Source organism: Myotis lucifugus, unplaced genomic scaffold, assembly GCF_000147115.1.
Source record: "Myotis lucifugus unplaced genomic scaffold, Myoluc2.0 scaffold_13, whole genome shotgun sequence".
NCBI classification, from domain to species: Eukaryota; Metazoa; Chordata; class Mammalia; order Chiroptera; family Vespertilionidae; genus Myotis; species Myotis lucifugus.
In genome coordinates this window covers 13,709,182-13,722,814 of record NW_005871061.1, presented here as the reverse complement: position 1 = coordinate 13,722,814, position 13,633 = coordinate 13,709,182, and positions in this window count along the sequence as shown.

Genomic DNA, 13,633 nt, shown 5'->3' with positions numbered 1-13,633 from the left:
TGAGCATCTGATCAATGCTTCTCTGTCTCTGGATTGGTTTTTGTTCATCAGTTTATGTTGTTCATTATATTCCAAAAATGAGTGAGATCATGTGATATTTATCTTTCTCTAACTGGCTTATTTTGCTTAGCATAATGCTCTCCAGTTCCATCCATGCTGTTGCAAATGGTAAGAATTCCTTCTTTTTTACTGCAGCGTAGTACAGTAGGTCCTCGAGTTATGTTGGAGATCCATTCCTATGGTACAATGTAACGTGATTTTCGCCTTAAGTTGGAACCCACCTACATAAGTACCTACGTCACTCAAATGGAGCACATACACAGCAGTAATGAAGTGAAACAGTAAAAAAAATATATATATTAAAGAGAGATAACAATTCCTGACCTTTACTTGTGGCAAATAAATAATAAAAAACATAAAGCACATATGTACATACATAGAAATGACGGAACTTTTTCTTTTTAATAAATAAATGAGAGATGGCAACGTAACCACGAAACGACATACGTCGAGTCCGACGTAACCAGAGGACTGTCTGCATTCCATTGTGTAGATGTACCACAGTTTTTAAATCCACTCATCTGCTGATGAGCACTTAGGCTGTTTCCAAATCTTAGCTATGGTAAATTGTGCTGCTATGAACATGGGGGTGCATATATCCTTTCTGATTGGGGTTTCTAGTTTCTTGGGATATATTCCTAGAAGTGGGACCACTGGATCCAATGGGAGTTCCATTTTTACTATTTTAAGGAAACTCCATACTGTTCTCCACAGTGACTGCACCAGTCTGCATTGCCACCAGCAGTGCACAAAGGTTTCTTTTTCTCCACATCCTCGCCAGCACTTGTCCTTTCTAGATTTGTTGATGATAGCCATTCTAACAAGTGTGAGACGGTATCACATTGTCATTTTGATTTGCATCTCTAGGATAATTAGTGACTTTAAGCATGTTTTCATATGCCTCTTGGCCTTCCTTTTTCCTCTTCCGAAAAGTATTTATTTAGGTCCATTGCCCGTTTTTTGATTGGGTTGTTTATGTTCCTTTTGTTAAATTGTATGAGTTCCCTGTAAATGTTGGAGATTAAACCCTTATCAGAGATAACATTGGCAAATATGTTCTCCCATTCAGTGGGCTTTCTTGTTGTTTTGTTGATGGTTTCTTTTGCTCTACAGAAGCTTTTTATTTTGATGTAGTTACATTTGCTTATTTTCTCTTTTAGTTTCCATTGTCCTAGGAGCTGTATCAGTGAAGAAATTGCTTCGGCATATGTCTGAGATTTTGCTGCTTGTGGATTCCTCTAATATTTTTATGGTTTTCCATCTTATGTTTAAGTCCTTTATCCATTTTGAGTTTATTTTTGTGTATGGTGTAAGTTGGTGGTCTAGTTTCATTTTTTTGCATGTATCTGTCCAATTTTCCCAACACCATTTATTGAAGAGACTGTCTTGACTCTATTGTATTTTCGTGCCTCCTTTGTCAAATATTAATTGAGCATATTGGTTCGGGTCGATTTCTGGGTTCTCTATTCTATTCCATTGATCTATATGTCTGTTTTTGTGCCAGAACCAGGCACTTTTGAGAACAGTGGCTTTGTAATACAGCTTGATATCTTGTATTGAGGTCCCTACTACTTTGTTCTTCTTTCTCAGGATTGCTGCAGCTATTCGGGGTCTTTTTTTTATTCCGGTTGAATTTTTGGAGAGTTCATTCTAGGTCTGTGAAATATGTCGTTGGTATTTTAATGGGGAGTGCATTGAATCTATAGATTGCTTTGGGATCGAATGGACATTTTAATGATATTTATTCTACCAACCCATGAACACGGTATGTACTTCCTTTTGTTTATGTATTCTTCTCTCTTTTTTCCATGTCCTATAGTTTTTCCATTACAGATCTTTTACCTCCTTAATTAAGTTTATTCCTAGGTATCTTAATTTTTTTGGTGAGATGGCAAATGGGATTTTTTTTTAAATGTCTCTTTCTGTAAGTTCACTATTGGTTTATAAAATGCCATATATTTCAGACTGGCTTGTATTTGATTTCTTTTAAATATTGGATAAAAAATTTGAAAGTTTTATACTTATCTGATACTTTGTATTTTTCTCAGAACTATTCCTCTTTTTTATTTTTTTAAATATGTTTTTATTGTTGATAATATTATAGACATCACCCACCTCCCCTTATCCCACTCTTCCCAGCCACTGCCCCCACCCCGTCTTCATGACCATATTGCCTGTGTTCATGAACACACATATCCTATATAAGAAAAATCTAATATGCTAAATGTCCAGTCGTCTAGTCAGCTGTTCAACCAATCAAAGTGTAATATGCTAATGATATGCTAAAGCCACTCAACTGACCACCAGGGGGCAGACTGTCGACCAGTAGCTATGACATGCACTCACTGCCAGGGGGCAGATGCTCCGACCTGTAGGTTAGCTTGCTGCTGGTGTCTGGCCAATCATGACTTAGTGAGATGGGCTGGACATGCCCTGGAGCCCTCCCGTGGTTTGTCCCCAGCTGTCCAACCTCCTGCATCCCTCCCCAGCCCCAATTGTGCACCAGTGAGATCCCTTGGCCTGGCCTGCACTCTCTCACAATATGGGACCCCTCAGGGGATGTTGGAGAGCTGGTTTTGGCCCAAAGGCGGAATAACCGGTTCCTATAAAGTGCACTGACCACCAGGGGGCAGATACTCAATGCAGGAGCTGCCCTCTGGTGGTCAGTGCGCTCCCATAGGGGGAGCGCCACTCAGCTGGAAGCCGAGCTCATGGCTGGTGAGCGCAGCAGCAGCCATGTCCAGAGCTTCTCCTGCCTCCATAGCAGCGCTAAGGATGTCCGACTGACGGCTTAGGCCCGTTTGGGGGAACGGGCCTAAGCCGTCAGTCAGACATCCTCTGAGGGCTCCCAGACTGTGAGAGGGTGCAGGCTGGGCTGAGGGACCCTCCCAGTGCACTAATTTTATGCACTGGGCCTCTAGTCTTATATAATAAAAGCATAATATGCAAATCAACCAAATGGAGGGCTGACCAGTCACTATGACATGCACTGACCATCAGGGGGCAGTTGTTCAATGCAGGGGCTTTCCCCTGGTGGTCAGTGCACTCTCACAGGGGGAGTGCCTCTCATCCAGAAGCTGGGATCATGGCTGGCAAGCACAGTGGCAGCGGTGGGAGCCTTTTTTGCCTCCATGGCAGGCAGGCCGTAAGGAGCGAGGAATCTCAGACTGAGAGAGCCCAGGACTGCGAGAGGGATGTCTGACTCCTGGCTTAGGCCCTTAAGGGGGGGATCAGGGCTAAACTGTACTGGGCTGCATATCTGGCACTTTGGCCAGACGGGTCATGCTGTGCTGTGTGTTCCTAAAACACATAGATAGGAAGGTACTGACATCAGGCCAGGCCTTGAGATATGATCTCATGGCCCCTTCCCAGCACACAGGCCTTCTTTCTCCGAAGGCCTGCAAGTCTCATTCCAAATTTGGGAGACAAAAGACTGGAAAAAGTATAAATAAAGAGAGTTTCCTCCATACTGGGGGGCCCAGAATTTGAAAGACACATTTTTCTCTGGGCCTCCACAGAATTTAATAATAAAATGTAACTCCTGTAGTCTGGGCTGCAGTTCAGCCTCTGCTTTGGCAGGGTGCTATAACTGTAGTCAGCTGGCCAGCTTAATAAAGGCTCTTAAATTTAAATTCTGAGTCGGTGGTCTATCTCGCTGAGTCAACCCATAACAAAACCAGTAGTCAGACATCTCTCAAAGGGTCCTGGACTGAGAGGGCACAGGCTGGGCTGAGGGACCACCCCCCTCCCCCACCGTGCATGAGTCTTGTGCACCAGGCCTCTAGTAAGTATATAAGATTTTTGGTTTATCTCTTCTCTTCCTCCCAACCCCACATCAAGTTATGTCAGTCAGATATTTTGTTTGTGAATTCATTTTGTTCATTAGATTTCACAAATAAGTGAGATTATGTTATATTTTTCTTTCTCAAATTGGCTTATTTCACTTAGCATGTTTTCCTGTTCCATCTGTATTGTACCAAAGAGTAAGATATCCCTCTTTTTTACAGCTGTATAGCATTACATAGTGTAAAATGTTACACAGCTTTTTTGTCCATTCATCTACTGATGGGCACTTGGGCTGTTTCCAAATTTTAGCTATTGCTAATAATGCTGCTATGAACATAGGGATGCATATATTATTCTTATAGGTGTTTTGGGGTTTTTAGGATATATTCCCAGAACTGGGATTGCTGGTCAAATGGCTGTTCCATCTTCAATTTTTTTTTGAAGAAACTCTATACTGTTTCCCATAATGGTTGCACCAATCTGCATTACCACCAGCAGTGAATTAGTAGTGTTCCCTTTTCTCCAACTACTTGCAAGCACTTGGTTGCTGATTTTTTTTATGATAACCATCTGACAATGTGGTTTTAATTTACATTTCTCTGATGATTTATGATTTTGAGGATTTTTCCATGTGTCTTGGCTATTTGTATATCCTCATTGGAGAAATATATATTGAGATCTTCTACCCATTTTTGTCTTCCTTTTGTTGAGTTGTATGAGTACTTTGTATATTTTGGATATTAACCCCTTATCAGATGTATCATTGCCAAATATGTTCTCCCACAGAGTGGTTTCCATTTTCATTTGATGGTGGTTTCTTTTGCTGTGCAGAAGCTTTTTATTTTGACTTAGTCCCATTTGCTTATTTTCTTCTTAGTGTCCTTTGCCTTAGGGCAGTGGTCGGCAAACTGTGGCTTGCGAGCCACATGAGGCTCTTTGGCCCCTTGAGTGTGGCTCTTTCACAAAATACCATGTGCAGGAACGCACGTACAGTGTGATTGAAACTTCGTGGCCCATGCACAGAAGTTGGTATTTTGTGGAAGAGCCACACTCAAGGGGCCAAAGAGCTGCATGTGGCTCGTGAGCCTCAGTTTGCTGAGCCGCTGTTTGCCGACCACTGCCTTAGGGGATGTATCCTTAAGCATATTGCTACGTGAGATGTCTGAGCATTTACTGCCTATGTTCTCTAAGATTTTTATGCTTTAAAGCCTTACATTTAAGTCTTTTATCCACCTTGAGTTTATTCTTGTGCTTGGTGTAAGTTGGTGGTCTAGTTTCATCTTTTTGAATGTGTCTGTCCAGTTTTCCCAGCACCATTTGTTGAAGAAACTCTCTTTACTCTCTAGTATGTTCTTGCCTCCTTTGACAAATATTAATTGAACATAATGGTGTGGGCCAATTTCTGAGGTCTTTGTTCTGATCCACCAGTCTATATGCCTGTTCTTGTGCCAGTACCATGCTGGTATGGTTATAATAGCTTTGTGGTATAATTAGATAACTGGTATTGCAATCCCTCCTACTTTGTTCTTCTTGCTCAAGATTGCCGCAGCTATTCACAGTCTTTTATTGTTCCATATAAATTTTTGGAGTATTTGTTCTAGTTCTGTGAAGTATGCCTTTGCTATTTTAATAAAGATTTCAGCCCTGACCGGTTTGGCCCAGTGGATAGAGCGTTGGCCTGCTGACTGAAGGGTCCCAGGCTTGATCCCGGTCAAGGGCATGTACCTTGGTTGCAGGCACATCCCCAGTGGGAGGTGTTCAGGAGGCAGCTGATCAATGTTTCTCTCTCATCGATGTTTCTAACTCTCTATCCCTCTCCCTTCCTCTCTGTAAAAAATCAATAAAATATATTTAAAAAAATAAAATAAAATAAAGATTGCATTGAATCTATATATTGCTTTGTGTAGTATAGACATTTTAATTATGTTAAGTCTTCCCATCCATGAACATGGTATATGCTTCCATTTGTTTCTATCTTCCTCTATTTCAGTTTTCAATGCCCTATACAAGTATAAGTCTATGACCTCCTTAGTTAAGTTTATTCCTAGATATCTTATCTTTTTGTTGCAATAGAAAATGGGATTGTTTTATTACTTTATCTTTCTGAGAGTTCATTATTGGTGTATAAAAATGCCATAGATTTTTGGATGCTGATTTAGTCTCCTGCTACCTCGCTGAATTCATTTATTAAATCTAGTAGTTTCCTGTTGGAGTCTTTAGGGTTTTCTATGTACAATATCATGTCATCTGCAAATAATGACAGTATTACTTCCTCCTATCCAATATGTATGCCTTTTATCTCTTCTTGTCTAATTGCTGTGGCTAGGACTTACAGTACTATGTTGAATAAGAATGGTGAAGGCAGACATCATTGTCTTGTTCCTATTCTTAAGGCAAACGATTTTAGTTTTTCCCCACTGAGCATTATGTTGGATGTAGGTTTGTCATATATGGCCTTTATTATGTTCAGGTATGATGCCTCAATTCCCACTTTACTGAGAGTTTTTATTAAAAAGAGTTGCTGGATTTTGTCCAATGCTTTTTCTGCTTCTATTGATATGATAATGTGGTTTTTATTGTTCCATTTATTTATGTGATGTATCACATTTATTGATTTGAAAATAATGTATCAGCCTTGCATCCTTGGAGTAAATCCCACTTGGTCATGGAGTATGATCTTTTTAATATATTGCTGGATTTGATTTGCTAATATTTTCTAGAGGATTTTGGCATCTGTGTTTATCAGGGATATTGGCCTGTAATTCCATTTTTTGTAGCGTCTTTATCTGGTTTTGCAATTAGGATAATTCTGGCTTTGTAAAGGGAGCTTGGAAGTGTTCCTCCCTCTTGAAATTTTTGGAATAGTTTGAAGAGGATAGGTGTTAGTTTTTCTTTGAATGTTTGGTATAATTTACCTGTATATCCATCTGGTCCAGAACTTTAGTTTGCTGGAAGTTTTTAAATTACTGCTTCAGATTCATCATTTGTTATTGGCCTACTCAGGTTTTGTTTTAAGATTCTTCCTGATTGAGTTTTGGAAGATTGTATATTTCTAGGAATTTGTCCATTTCACCCGGGTTGTCCAGGTTGTTGGCATGTAGTTGTTCATAGTATTTGCTTACAATCCTTTGTATTTCTGTGGTGTCTGTTGTTAGATGGCCTCTTTAATTTCTGATTTTATTTTTTGGGACCCCTCTCTTTGTTTCTTGATGAGTCTGGCTAGGGGTTCATCAATCTTGTTCACGTTTTCAAAGAACCAGCTCTTGGATTTATTTTTCTTTTGTACTTTTTTGTTTTTAGTCTCTATGTCATTTATTTCTGCTCTGATATTTATTATTTCCTCCCCTCTACTTCCTCTGGGATTTTCTTGCTGTTCTCTTTCTAATTCACTTAGTTGTAAAGTTAGATAGTTTATTAGTCCTTTTCCTTGTTTCTTGAGGTAGGCCTGTAATGTTATGAACTTCCCTCTTAGGACTGCTTTCGCCATGTCCCACAGGTTTTGGGTGGTTGTGTGTTCATTTTCAATTGTTTCCAAAAAGTTTTTAATTCATTGCTTGATCTCATTGGTAACCCATTCATTGCTTAATAACATGCTATTTAGCCTCCATGTATTTGAGGGTTTTTGAGTTTTTTTATTGTAGTGGATTTCTAATTCCATGCCATTAAATTAAATTCACGCCTTTAAACAGTTTCTAATTTCTGCCGAGAAGATGCTTGATATTATATCAATCTTATGGAATTTGTATACACTTGTTTAGTGCTCTAACATGTGATCTATCTTTGAAAATGCTCTATTTGCATTTGAGAAGAATGTAAATTCTATTGCTTTAGGGTGAAATGTTCTGTAAATATTGGTTAAATCTATCTGAGGTAGTGTGTAATTTAAGGCCTCTGTTTTCTTATTACTTTTTTGTCTGGAAGATCTATCCAGTGATGTCAGTGAGGTGTTAAAGCCCATTATTATGACTTCATTGCTGACAATCTCTCCTTTAAAGCCCATTAAGTGATTTCTTATGTTACTGGATGCATCTATATTGGGTGCACATATATTTACAAAGGTTATATTTTCTTGTTAAATCATTACCTTTTGTATTAAGGTGTGGCCTTCTTTGTCTCTTATAATAGTCTTTGTTTGAAGTCTATTTTGTCTGATATGAGTACTGCTACCCCAGCTTTTTTTCCCCTTCCATTTGAATGAGATATATTTTTCCATCCCTTCACTCTCAATCTGTGCATATCTTTTTTTTTTTTTCCCGAGGTGGGTCTCTTGTAGACAGCATATATATGGGTGAGGTTGTCTTATCCATTCATTCACCATTTAATCCATTTATATTTAAGGTTATTATTGATAGGCATTTATTTATTGCCATTTTAATTTTCTTTGTGCCTATGATCCTTTCTTTCTCCTTTTCTTCTTCTTAAAGCAGTCCCTTTAACATTTCTTGCATTGCTGATTTGGCAGTAACGTACTCCTTTAATCTTTTATTGTCTGGAAAGCTTTTTATTTCACCTTCAGTTTTAAATGATAACTTCGATGGACACAGTAGTCTGGGGTTTAGGCCCTTCCTTTTCATTACTTTTAGTACTTCATGCCAGTCTTTTACGGCCTGAAGTGTTTCTATTGAGAAGTTAGCTGACATTCTAATGGGGACTCCTTTGTAGGTAATTTTCTGTCTCGATGTTGCTGCCTTTAAGATTCTTTTTATTTAATGTTTTCCATTTTTTTATGATGTGTCTAGGTGTGGTCTCTTTGGGTTCATATTGATTAGGGCTCTCTGTGCCTCCTGAACTTGTGTCACATTTTTTTTTTCACCAGATTGGGGAAGTTTTCTGTCATTATTGCTTTAAACAGTTTCTCTGTTTTTAGCTCACCCTCTTCCCCTTCTGTTATTCCTGTAATACAAATGTTGTTGTTTCATGTTGTCCCAAAGCTTCCTTAACCTGTCTTCCTTATTTTCAATTATTTTTTTCTATTTGCTCCTCTTATTGAGTATTTATTTCTAACATGTCTTCCAAATCTCTGATTGGATCCTTTGCTACATCCAACTTACTTTTAATACTTACCAGTGTGTTCTTGATGTAAGATATATCATTCTTCATTTCTGTATGTTTTTTTTAATGGCCTTTATTTCCCTTTTAAAGCTGTTGTAATTTTCACTAAGTTCCTTAAGCATCATTATAACCATTTCTTTGAATTCTGTCTGATAGATTGCTTGCCTCCATCTCATTTAGTTATTTTTCTGTAGATTCCTTCTTTTCTTTCAATTGGGGGTTGTTTCTTTGTATCCCCATTTTAGCTGTCTCTTTGTATTTGCTTCTATGTATTAGATAGGACTATTATGGCTCCCAGTTTTATGGGATGGCCATATATAGAATGTTTCTTGTGGGGTCCAGTGGTGCAGTTGCTTTGTTCATCTGATATGGATGCTCTAGGACTGACCTCTTGCTCATTATTTGGACTCTCCTGTTGTAATTTGGACTTGATTGTTCATGCCTCATTTGTGGGAGGGATTTTCCTTCTGACTTGCTGCCAGTGAGGTTCAACTCCAATGCTGTCTTGTCAGCAGTTTTACAGGTGCTTTGGGTCTGCTATTTGTGGGGCTCACTGGATTTTTCTCTGATGCTGTTGAATCTGGTCCCTTGGTGTGTCTATCTTTGGACTCCTGGGAGCTTCTCTTGTGTTGGTGAATGTGAGTCACTGTTCTTTTAAAAGGCTCTTGGCAACCTGATTGAGGTGTGAGACATTGAAGCTCCTAGTAGTCCAGTGGTCAGGGACTCGTTAGCCTAGAGGCTGGGTCTGCCTTGAGTCACACACCTTGATTGTTCCTGTACTGAGATATACTCCCTTCCCCCATGGAGCTGGTTGCTGGAGGTAAATTCCAGCAGGTCATAATTATACAAAAAGTTCATCAGAAGGCTGATGAACCTTGGGGCTTCAGCAGGGCTGAAAATCTGCATACTACCTGCTGATGAACAGCTGTAAGCAATTCCCCTAAGCTGATGGCCCTTTATTGTTTACCAGGCCTTACCTTTGATATGTATATGTGCTTTGTTAAAGGGCAAAATGTGGGAATAAAAAGCCGTGAGTCCGGACATTTGGAGAGCCCACTTCACTAGAAAGTGGAGCCTCCGACTGGCTCCCCCAAAATGCCTTTCAAATTTATATTTCTTGTCTAGTCTCTATTCATTTACTTCATAGCCCCTTCTCCAGATTCCTGAACCCTAGCTGCCAAAAAGACTGTGGCAGCTGGTCTTAAAGGTGTGAGCTGCAATTGCTTGGGTTCACTCTGGCCTTTGCCTCCCTACACTGTCCAGGGCAGTGTCTGTGGTGGGGACCCAAATGCTGTTTCTGATTAATTAGATCAGGAAAAGACTCAAAGCCTCCAGAGACTCGCCTCTGCCTGCAGACTGATTGGATTCAGTCTTGAGTATCCTCAAGCAATCATCCACAGATGACATCAGAGGTTTTTCAAAAGGGTGGGACAATTGCTTCTGCCTGGAAGCTATTTGTTTTTTTTTTTTTTCGCCAGAATTATACTTTTTATTCATCTTCCTTGTTTCAAAGAGTCATGGTGGTTTTCATAGTACAGAGAGCATTTGTGGCTCCTAGTATCACAGAACCAAGGAACATGCTGAGCCCCAGCATCTCCCTCTGAGTCCCTCTGAGTCCTGGAGGAGTGGTAGCTATAGAAAATCTAATTAGGTGGGGGGAGGGGGTTACCAGTGAAATGAGAACCCCAAATCAAGGCTTCGCTTGGGGCTTGGGCTATGAACCTTGGGATATCCAGGCAGTCAGAGAAAAGCTCATTCCCAGGAAATCCTGTGACCGACGTGGAAGCAGGCCAGCACAGGGGAGTGTTCAGCACCTTTAGAGTGCTGTGAACCCAGAGGGATGTGACATGCTCCTCCCTGAGGGAACTCACCCTACCCTTCTCAGTTAGCTTCCAAGGCCAAGAGTCTTTAACTCCTTTATTAATTCAGCATAGCTTCTCTGTTGTCTATTCTGCACCAGGCCTTGTGTTGGGTGCAGAGCACAGAGAGGACTCAGAGTCCTCAACAGGGAAATCAAAATATGGTAGAAAAAGCATTTGTTCTAGCATATGATAGAACAAGGCATTGTGATTAAAAATAAAGAGGATACAGTGAGGAGTCAGACTTGGCCCTCAAGGAGTTCACAGCCTAGCAGAGGCTTAGAGGGCACAGCAGACAATAACACAGGGCAGCCTGTGGTAAGGACCGAAGGAGGCTCAGACTGTGCACTGTGGCAGCACAGGAGGACACGACACCTACTGAATAACGCAGTGGGGAAAATTCACGGCCTCCTGAGGAAGCCTGAGCAATTTCATCTGGCCCAAGTGGAAGTACTGAATCCCACTGTCCTGGGGCAGACTGTGCAGCCTCAGGATGGCCTCTGTGGGTCCCTCGGGCTACCCCACAGGCAGGCTGCAAGGTCTCTTCCCTATGGCTGTAGTTACACGATACCCTGTGGATATCTGCTACCTTGTGGATATCTGCGGGGAGACTGGTGACCAGGAAAAACTGATCCAGATAACAAGGGCCAAATAACAAAGGCCTGAGGTAAATATTAGGAGCCTAGGAGTGAGGAACCAAGAGTTAGGGAGCATGAGCAGGACCAGCAGATTGAACGAGGGTACATACCAGCAGGAGGCGGCCACTCACTACCGGCGCTTTCTTGCACTTCCCGTGGGGGGCCACCTTTGCTAGATGGATACTTACTACGGGTTCAAGGACAGGATGGGGCATCTGGGAGCAAAGGACCACAACTTATGCAGTCCTTTCTTCATGTCTCTATATCAGAGACCTTCAGTCTTTCCTCTTTTCTTCACAGCTGCCATCACCTGCCCTATCTTTTCATTCTACCAACCTGAAAGTGGCTGAAGTGGGCTTAGTTAGGATACCAGCATCACATGTCGGTCCTAGGGCCCTGAAGACCTGGGTAATTGGCACAGAGTTGAGTGCCTATGGTGGTGTTTGTTGATCAAGTAGAGCCAGCTTAAAATTACAAGGCTGGGAGGAATTTTCCTGCTGCCTGTGCAGTCCTTTGTCTGAACAGCTCCAGCCAGTTATCATTTCTTCTTCACAGCACTACCACCTACACCATCTCTCCAGCTTAGGCCTCATGTCTGTCCTTTCTATCTCCAAGTGCCAGGACTTCTACCTGCTATTCTTTTTCTTCACAGCTGCCATCACCCATCTGTTCCTCTCACTAATCCTCATTCTGGATTATGCCTGTCCCCAAACCTCTTTTCTTGCTACTCCCAAAATGTGCACATAGGCCCTTTGCCTATTAAGGAAATTCACTGCCTATTAAGGGAATTTCTCTCTAAGGAGAAGTAAACATGAGGCAAAGTGGAAGGAGAAAGAGCAGGGCAATTTAGAGCTGGATAAGTCTTTAGGAGTACTCCTACTGGACAAATGCGGTTCACACTGGCATGGGACTGACGTCCCTCCCTTCTTGGATAGTCCCAAAGAAGTCCTGATATTCTCATTCTCTCCACCCTTTAGCCCTGATGTAGAGCTTAGCCATCTTGCCTATTTCTATCCAGTTAGAGTACAGTGCCCTGGAAAGCTTTGCTGAACAAGAACTCAGGAGGGGGATGCCCTTTCAATCCTCCCCCTACACCACCACTCTGTCCACCTCACCCCACCTGCCTCCACGTGCCAACCTGACAATGGGCTTGACAGTGGCCTTCACATAAAGTAGTAGAGATAAGTAGTCATTATTTCATCCTACATGCCAGGCTAATTGTAGCCTTTAATAGGCAATGAGGAGCCACAAATTATTTTCAACCAGAAAATGGCAACAGAAAGCACCTTACATTATGCACAGGCACTCAAGAAATAGCTACATAAATGTATAAATGAGTGCGCCTGGAAGCTATTTGATATTCTCAGTCTGTTAATGGGCCTCAAAAACTCCACAGTGTGAGGCAAGGGGTTTTCCAATATGGTGGGTCAATTGTCTTCTCCCAAGGCAAAAGCCACTTGGATAGTAAAGGTCTGTCTGAGATAGATGACCTACACAGTGTGAGAGAATGACTCAGTGCAAGAAACCAGAATCTGGTTTCTGAGCTCTAACCCAACGTTCCCCATTCCCCTCTCCCCTCCCTCTGCTGGAACCAAGGTGAGTGGCTGCACACAAAATTTCATGTGTTGGCCCTTTAAGAAGGTGCCTGCATTTTCAGCTGTGTCTCCCTGGCAGACAGCAACCCTGCTGCTTTTCACAGCCAGATGTTATGTAGGCACCTTTCTCAGTTCTCATGCTCTCTGCTGGGGTGCTCAACTTGGAAATTAGACCCCAGAGTTCTCAATGGAAACCCCATAGCTGAGATATCTCTATGGACCTTCAGGTGATGTCTGTAAGAGCCCAGACAGCCCTTTCATGCCCCTGCACTTCCTTCAAATCTCTATATGGTCTCCACTTTTTATCCTTAGTTATCAACGTTCTCTCCAGCTGATTATTCAGGGTCGTTTTTGTGTATTTTAGTTGTAATTCCTTTTTTCTTTTTGTAAATTATTGAAAATGTTATTGATTTAATTTCCCCCTTCTTTTCCCCCCCTCCATCCATTCCCAACTCACCCCAGGCCTTTACCACATTATTGTCTGTGTCCATGGGTTTTGCATATATGCACATATGTTATTTGGTTAATTTCTTCCTATCCTTCACACTGTCTTTCCACTCTGCCATTTGTCAGTCTGTTCCATGTATCCATGTCTCTAGACCTATTTTCTTTTTATTAGACACCATATATAGGTTAGATAATG